Genomic DNA, 8688 nt, shown 5'->3' with positions numbered 1-8688 from the left:
TTTCATACCAGATCCGGTCCGGACCCAAGTTTCTACTAATATTCACAATTTTTCAATGTAAAAAAGATAAAAAAGTATTATTTCACCAGGTATGGTTTGGGTCTGGTTCATGTAATCCTTATAGGATCCCGATATTGTTTTTTTTTTTTTTATGGTGGTTGGACTTGAGTCCAGACCCCGTACTATCATCTCAAATCAGGCCTGATTCTGGTGTTTTACCTGGGCCCAGACCAAACCCGACCTGTTGACACCCCTACGTAAGCAGGCATCGTCGACTGTCCCTGTTCCGGTGCATCCCTTTCTGGAAATAACATGTAATATCCAGATTGGATATTGATACAAAGGTACCTTGGGTATTCTGATTCCAAATCACAGGCTGCTGAACATGAGATTTATGTAAATAGAAAATTGGATAGTGGTGTGTAGTGAAGGCTAAAGAATAAATGAGAAGGGTTGAGAAGCAAGAGCTAGAGTAACTTATCTTGTTTTGAGAAATAGTTACTCAACCAAAACCAATTTCATTGGATTCTTAAATTTGCTGGGAATCTAACCAGTGAGCCCACCACTATCCGTGGTTCCAATTTCAATGGCCTATTAATTAAGTGGCTCATTGGATTTCATGTGAAACTCATTGACCGGATTCATAACAAGATCCAACAATTTCAGGCTTTTAAAATAGCTTTCTTATATTCTCCTAAATGAACCGAACGTCCCCGAACATCGTTCACACTTAAATCATTTAAGTTGTGGCTCTTCTCACCAGCTATACAAAATGAACGTGAATGAGTTTATGACAAGTCAAACTGAGTTGACTCACGAGTTTCTTGATTCATTTCCCAGCTCTACATCAAGACGAGCCAGAGTAGTTTCCAACAATTGACTGGTTTAGTTTTTCTAAAATTTCTCTATTTTTATTGTTGTTCACATGAAAAAATGTTCACAATAATTATATATAATGATGGGGACTCTCTTGTAAGCTTCTGTGGGCTTATGGTAACATTTGGACTCCTTTATTTAGGCCCTAACATTGATCACAACCACTAAGACTCACTGCACGACTCTTTTGAGTAACCAGATCATGTTCGGGTCGGGTCTTATCAGACCTGATTCTGAATCAGGTTTAAAAGTAAGATCCAAACCCAACCCATTCTAATTCGGGTTCAAGTACAACTAAAAGTTATAGATCCATGTAGGTTAACAGGCTCGAGTATATATGATTAGGTCGGGTCTTTAGTAGACCCGTTTTGATTCAGGTATGGGATGACTGAAAAATGTAGACCTTACACTACAAGAAAATTGTTAATTAGCGACGGAAATTTGCGACGGATTTTTTCCGTTGCTAATTAGCGACAGATTAGCTAGAGATACAATCTGTCGCTAATTCGCGACGGATTAGCAAGGAAACAACTTTTATCGCTAATCTGTCGCTACTTAGCGACAGATTAGCGACTGTAATTTTTTGTCGCTAATTCTTATTACAAGAACACCATTTTAGCGATGGATTTAGAGAGGGAACTCTGTCGTCACTAATCCGTCGCTAATTAGCGACGGCGTAGCGACAGAATATATTCCGTCGCTTTTTTGGTATTTTGATTTACGATGGCTTAGCGATGGAATTATTCCGTCGCTAAGTCGTCGCTAAATGTCGCGTAAATCCCTAATCCCATCCCTCTTTCTCTTTTTCCTGTTTCGCTGTCTTGCTCCCGCCCATTGCCCTCTCCCTCCCGCCGCCCGTCGGCTCTCGCCACCGCCCGGCCGCCGCCGCTCGCCGTCCACCGCTCGCCAGCCGTCCACCGCTCGCCAGCTGCCGCTCCCCGTCAGCCTCCCGCCACCGCCCGGCGACGCACAGGTAATCATTTTCGGTACGGTAAGTCATCTTCATTCTTCTTCTTCTTCTTCCTCCGATTCCTCATCTGCATTTTCTTCTTCTTCCATTAATTCTGTATAAAACAGAATAAATAAAAAACAAAAACAAGATAAATAAAAAAGAAAAGAAAAAAACAATAGATCAAATTAGCATTTGTTTCTCTATTTCCCATCTTAAGCATCTGCAAATTTTTTTAATCGGTTCATAAATCTGAGTTTTTATTTTCATTGTTTGTCGATTGTTGTTGTTCATTGTTAATTTTTCTTGTTTTACAGTCGTCAATTTCATGTTTTTTTTATTTCTTGTGTTTTTTTTCTGCATTACACTTTCAGTTTACATTCAATTGTCTCTATTTGTTTTTAATTCAGTGTTTCTGCATTATGATTCAGTCATCGTAATAGATTTGTGTTTCCTAATTCTCGAACTATTCCAATTCCTGTTTTCATCTTTAGCATAAATCTGATTTTCATTTTATGTCTTGTTTGATGTCAATTTTTTATTTTTTTATCATTGTTGAATTTCCTGCTTTTCAATTGAGTCGGTTTCTGTTTACTTTCTTTTTCAGCATTGCATTACATGTTTTTCTTTTCTGAATTTTCAGTAATTTTCTGTTTGCTTTACTGTTTACATTAGGTATAGTTTTTAGTTTTTTTTTTCTGTTGCTAATTGTTCCTGTTTTTAATTTCTGGTTCTAATTTCCTGTTTTTAATTTTTACCTGTTTTCTTTTCTTTCATTCAGAATTTTGTTTGTCCAGTTTTATGTTTCATGCTTTTATTTGATTTTTTTATGTCTATTTCATTCAAATTTTATTTTCCTGAATTTTTTTACAAGTTCATTTTTCTGTTTTCCTGTATTTCAATTTCCAATTGTGTTTTTCTCGTTATTTTCTTGTTTCATTTTTCTGTGTTTGCTTTTCATCATTGCATTTCATGTTTAGATAATTCCTTGTCTGCATTTCTTGTTCTGCTAATTTTTGTTAATCATTTAGTTTTTCATTCTTGTAAAAGTTCTGTTTAGTCTTTTTGCTTCCTTTGCATAAGTGTTTGTGTTTCCCTAATTAGCTTCAATATTCATTGCAGTACATTACTTGCACACTTTATTTCATCGCATTTCATCATTAGATATATCATCATCAGTTTAGTTGTTTTTTGCATTGCATAAGTGTTTTTGTTTCCCTAATTAGCTTCAATATTCATTTTAACACAGTGTTTTTTGCAGATTTCTCAACGGAACTCGCTTGTGCTCCGCCACCCGTGGTAAGTAAGTGACAAAAACAATGCAAATCGGGTAAATACCCGTGGTGAGTAAGTGATGCAAGCGCATCACATGTTATTTAATTTATTGAATGTAACACTTTATTGTTCACACACTCACTTAGTTGTTGATATCTAGGACTGCTTTGTTAGAGTTCGGAGATCATGCTGAGCATGATTTTAATGTATGAATATGGAAGTGTTCTTATTTTTGGAGTACGGAGTCCATGCTAGGCATGATAGTAGTTAGTGGGATATTGAAGTGTGTTTGCTGCAGGTACATGTTTGACATTTGTTTGATATGAATTATTTCGATGTATTGCAATGTTTGATGTGATTGTATCCATGCTTACATGTAGTTACTTTCAATTTGATTATGTCTTCCATGTGAAATTGTATACTAAAAGCATGCTTCAAATGAATGTATCGTGTCATGAATAGTTTGCACATGAAAATATTAAGTTATCAATGCATGCATCATAATTCTTGTGATTGCATGACATCATATATTGCATGATAAATTTGATATTTTCTTCATCATAGCATTCTGATGGTTCTCTTTTAACTGGTTAGGATACTATTCGTAACATCATACGACAGAATGACTGCAAACCGTGAATGGATGTACCGTAGGATAGTGGACAATGAGTTATCGCATGAATATATGGATGGTGTTGACAGTTTTATTGAATTTGCAACGGCAAGTGTCAGTACAGTAGATCCCACAGGTCGGATTAGGTGTCCCTGCAAGATTTGTAAGAATAATCGATTTGTAGAACCTCATGGCGTTAAACATCACTTATACAGGAAGGGTTTTGTGAGTGATTATCAGAACTGGATGTTTCATGGAGAAGAATTTAGAAACGATTTTGATGCACAGGTGAATGTGGTGCACGATAATCCATATACGAATTTGATATTTGATGCCGCAGGAACAGAACTGGGTTCTGCTATGAGTTCTAGTGATGTAAGAACTGCCGTAGATGAAGAATCACCAAACGATGCAGCTAGTAGATTTTATGATTTACTTAGAGATGCTGATGAGCCACTTTGGAACGGTTGTGAGAGTCACACTATCTTGTCTGCAGTTCTTCAACTAATGAATTTGAAGTCCGAGTATAATTTGAGTCAATCATGTTTTGACCATTTGTGCATGATTGTGAAGAGTATGTTGCCTAAAGATGAGAAATTGCCACAAAATTTCTATCGTGCGAAAGTTATGGTCAACGCTCTAGGTATGGGTTACAAAAAGATTGATGTTTGTCCAAATCACTGCATGTTGTATTTCAAGGAGCAGGAAAACGACATATCATGCCCGTCATGTGGGCATCCTCGGTTCAAGCCAAAGACAAGAGACAATGGTAGCACGAGATCAAAGGAAGTTTCATACAAGTCGCTCTGCTACTTTCCTATCACTCCTAGATTGCAGCGATTGTATATGTCTTCAAGGACAGCTAAACACATGAGATGACATGCAAATAAAGTTCGACACGATGAAAACAAGATCACGCATCCTGTTGACGCTGAAGCTTGGAAGCACTTTGATCGTACTCATCAGAACTTCGCAATGGAAGTGCGAAATGTTAGACTCGGTCTATGTACAGATGGATTTAATCCATTTGGGGGTAGATCAACTCCATACTCATGCTGTCCAGTATTTGTAACTCCATACAACCTTCCACCAAGCTTGTGTATGAAACGTCTAAATCTTTTCTTGTCTCTGTTGATCCCTGGTCCGACCTCACCTGGCCAAAATCTTGATGTATATCTAAGGCCATTGATTGATGAATTAAAAGTACTGTGGGATGACGGTGTTACCACGTATGATGCCCACAAAAAACAAAATTTCAACATGAAGGCCGCTGTTCTATGGACAATCAGTGACTTCCCTGCATATGGTATGTTATCTGGTTGGAGCACACATGGGAGGTTGGCTTGTCCGTACTGCATGGAGGATTTCAAATCTTTTAGATTGAGGCATGGAAGGAAGCCTTGCTGGTTTGAGTGCCATCGTCGATTTCTACCCAGCGATCATCCGTTTTGACGTCAAAAGAATGCATTTAAAGCAGACACAACTGAAACAGAAGGTCCATCCTCAAGATTGTCCGGCATAGAGATTCTAAGAAGATTGCGATACTTTTCAGATGTATTAACAGATGCCCGCAGTCCTACACCCTTCCGTGGATTTGGGAAGGATCACATATGGACGAAAAAATATATATTTTGGGAACTACCGTATTGGCCGACCCTATTGATACGACATAATTTGGATGTGATGCATGTAGAGAAAAATGTCTTTGATAATGTGTTCAATACAGTAATGAATATTAAAGGAAAACTGAAGGATAATCCGAAGGCCCGTATGGATTTAAAATTAATATGTAAAAGACCAGAATTGGAACTCAAAGAGTATAATGGCAAAGTACTGAAACCAAAGGCGAAGTACGTGCTCGGACCTGATCAAATAAAACATGTATGTCAATGGTTGAGACAACTGAGATTTCCAGATGGATATGTCTCTAACATTGCTCGGGCTGTGAAGATTGACGATGGACATTTATATGGGTTGAAGAGCCATGATTGTCATATCTTTATGCAACGATTGATACCCCTAGCATTCCATGATATGTTAGACAAACCTATATGGGGGGTATTGTCTGAGTTGAGCGGATTTTTCAGAACATTGTGCGCATCGGAGGTCGTTGTATCAGATGTAAAGAATCTCGAGGACTCTGTCATCACCACTGTTTGTCTGTTAGAAAAGATATTTCCGCCAGCATTTTTCGATGTTATGGAACATTTGATCATACATCTGCCATATGAACTAAGGGTTGGTAGCCCTGTGCAATATCGATGGATGTACCCATTTGAAAAGTATATGTTTTTTTATATTTGTCTCTTTAATGACAAATATTTAAAATTTGAAATGTATATTCTTGTCAGATGCATGTTCGACCTAAAAAAAAGGTTCGTAATAAAGCAAGAGTAGAAGGCTCTATTTGTGAGGCGTACACTTTAGAAGAGATTTCAAATTTCTCATCTATATACTTCGAACCTCATATTCCAACATGTTACACATGCCCGCCCCGTAACGATGATGGAGAACAAGTAACTGTAGCTGACAAGCTGTCGATATTTCAACCACTTGGGCATGCATTTGGTAGTTGCCGATCAAGGCTATTGACAGATCGAGAGCAAGATGCAACACACATCTATATTCTTTTTAATTGCTCAGCGATCGACCCATACATCGAGTAAGTATATGTATATGCAACTCAATTATAAATCCTTTTATGTTCTATATGTGGATACATGACTCAGTAATATAAGTATTTGTGGTTTGCAGACGATTTGATCTGGAGTTGCAAAGCGAAGTTTCACATCTCACTGATGCAGAAGTACAAAAAGAACTTGAAACTAAGTTTGTGGAGTGGTTGAAACAGTTGGTAAAGAAGCTAACATAAATTTTGTACTTATAAACAACACTAAGTTACTTAATTGATCGTGATCACAATAATTGTTTATGTCTGTGCGTAGGTTCGCCATGGTGATGTTAAAGATCAAGGAATATGTGATTTAGAAAATGGTTCGACCAAAATTGTGCAATGCTACAACGGGTATATCGTAAATGGTTATCGATTCCATACAAAAGACTACGGTATAAACAAATCAACGATAAATAGTGGCGTGTGTGTCAAGGGTAGCAGCTACGGTGAAAATGAACATGATTACTACGGTGTTATAGAGGAAATAATGGAGTTGACTTACTTAGGCATGAATAACAGAGTTACGATATTCAAGTGTCATTGGTTTGATCCAACTGCAACAAGACTCGACAAAGCTTCAGGCATTGTGGAGGTGAATCATAAATCCAGGTTTGGAACATATGAACCATTCATATTAGCCTCGCAAGCTCAACAAGTTTATTATACTTCATATCCGAGTATAAAAAAGTCAGATAGAAATGAATGGTGGGCAGTTTGCAAGGTGAAATCCAAACTATACCCTGAGTATGATCAGTTACAGGAAGATGAGTTAGCTGAAGACTGTGATTACTATCAATCAGATGATGTCTATGATTTCGCTTATGGTCACGATGTTGCGCATGATATGCATGTCATATCTCTATTGGCCGATGAAACATTCATAGAGGAATGTGATCCAAATGATGTACCAAGTGGATGGGCAAACAATGAAGAAGAAGAAGAAGAAGAAGAAGAAGAAGAAGAAGAAGAAGAAGAAAGTCAAACTAGTGACGAGGAAGAATTATCAAGCTAGTGAGCAAAATCTTATACTACAAACCTCTATTTAAATGCATTGTAATACTTGATGTGAGTTGTATTGCAATACTTGGTGTGAATGATTAAAAATTTTATTTGAATGTATATTAATACTTGATACGAATGATTCTAATGCATTGTAATACTTGATGTGAATGATTTCAATTATCTGAATGTATTATAATTTATGCAATTAACGAATGATTTGAATTAGTGTAATACTTGATGTGAATGATTTGAATTATTTGAATGCATTGCAATGCTTGATGTGAATGACTTGAATGCATTGTAATACTTGATGTGAATTATTTGAATGTATTGTATGACATATGTTATTTGTTAGAATATGGTTCGTGGAGGCTCATCCAGTAGTAACCAGGCTCAGCCTTCATCTTCACGGGCTCCTGTGATAGGTATATCATATAACTAATTGGATGCTTGATTAGTTCAAATGCGCATTCTGAGAATTTCTAATGTATTTTTTTACAAATGATGTTGCGCCTGTACACGACCCACCTACACCAGTTGATCACACAAGTCAACAGCCAACACAGGAAACAGGGTCTTCTCAGGCTGGCACAAGAAGACTCATTCGAATAGTGTATATCGATAATCGACCGTAAGTATTTTGTTTTCAATTATTGCATATCTTTTAAATATTTTATATTGATATTTACTGTGTAACAATTCATGTGCAGCACGAGGTTTGAGCCACAAGAAGTAGTACGGGAGATTAGGAATTCACTTCTTCAACATCTACCAGGACCAGTTGCTCAATGGAAAGAGTACCCAAAGGAGGTGTTAGACAGATTGTGGTCCTCATTCATGGTATACAGTTGTTCCTCATAGTTAATGTGTTTCATATTTAATTTATTTAAGCAATGTCTACTAACTTTCTGAAAATATTTGTAGGCTTCGAATCGCTTCACAACTACGGTGGAAGAAAATGATGCAAGGAAGGTGTGGCAGAAGGTGGCTGCCAATCGATTTGCAGACATGCTGCACACTATGAAGACTGCAGCAAAAAAAGCATCTGGCGTAGTAGATGATCCATTACTGTGGAAGGGCCATGGTCCTATTACTATCAGGAGAGATTACTGGGATTAAATGTGCGATAAGTGGGCGGGAGATGCATTTAGAAATCGCTCTGCGAAGGATGCACAAAATCGATCGAAGATGCCTGAAGCCCATCTACACACAGGTGGATCTAAGACATTTGGGAGCCACCTAAAGAAAATGGTAACTCATCAATATATAATATTAATTTTATAAGTATTGTTGCAAACT

This window comes from Nuphar pumila, chromosome 4 (assembly GCF_984573655.1).
Source record: "Nuphar pumila chromosome 4, dmNupPumi1.hap1.1, whole genome shotgun sequence".
Classification (NCBI taxonomy): Eukaryota; Viridiplantae; Streptophyta; class Magnoliopsida; order Nymphaeales; family Nymphaeaceae; genus Nuphar; species Nuphar pumila.
Note: the sequence above shows the minus strand (reverse complement) of the source record.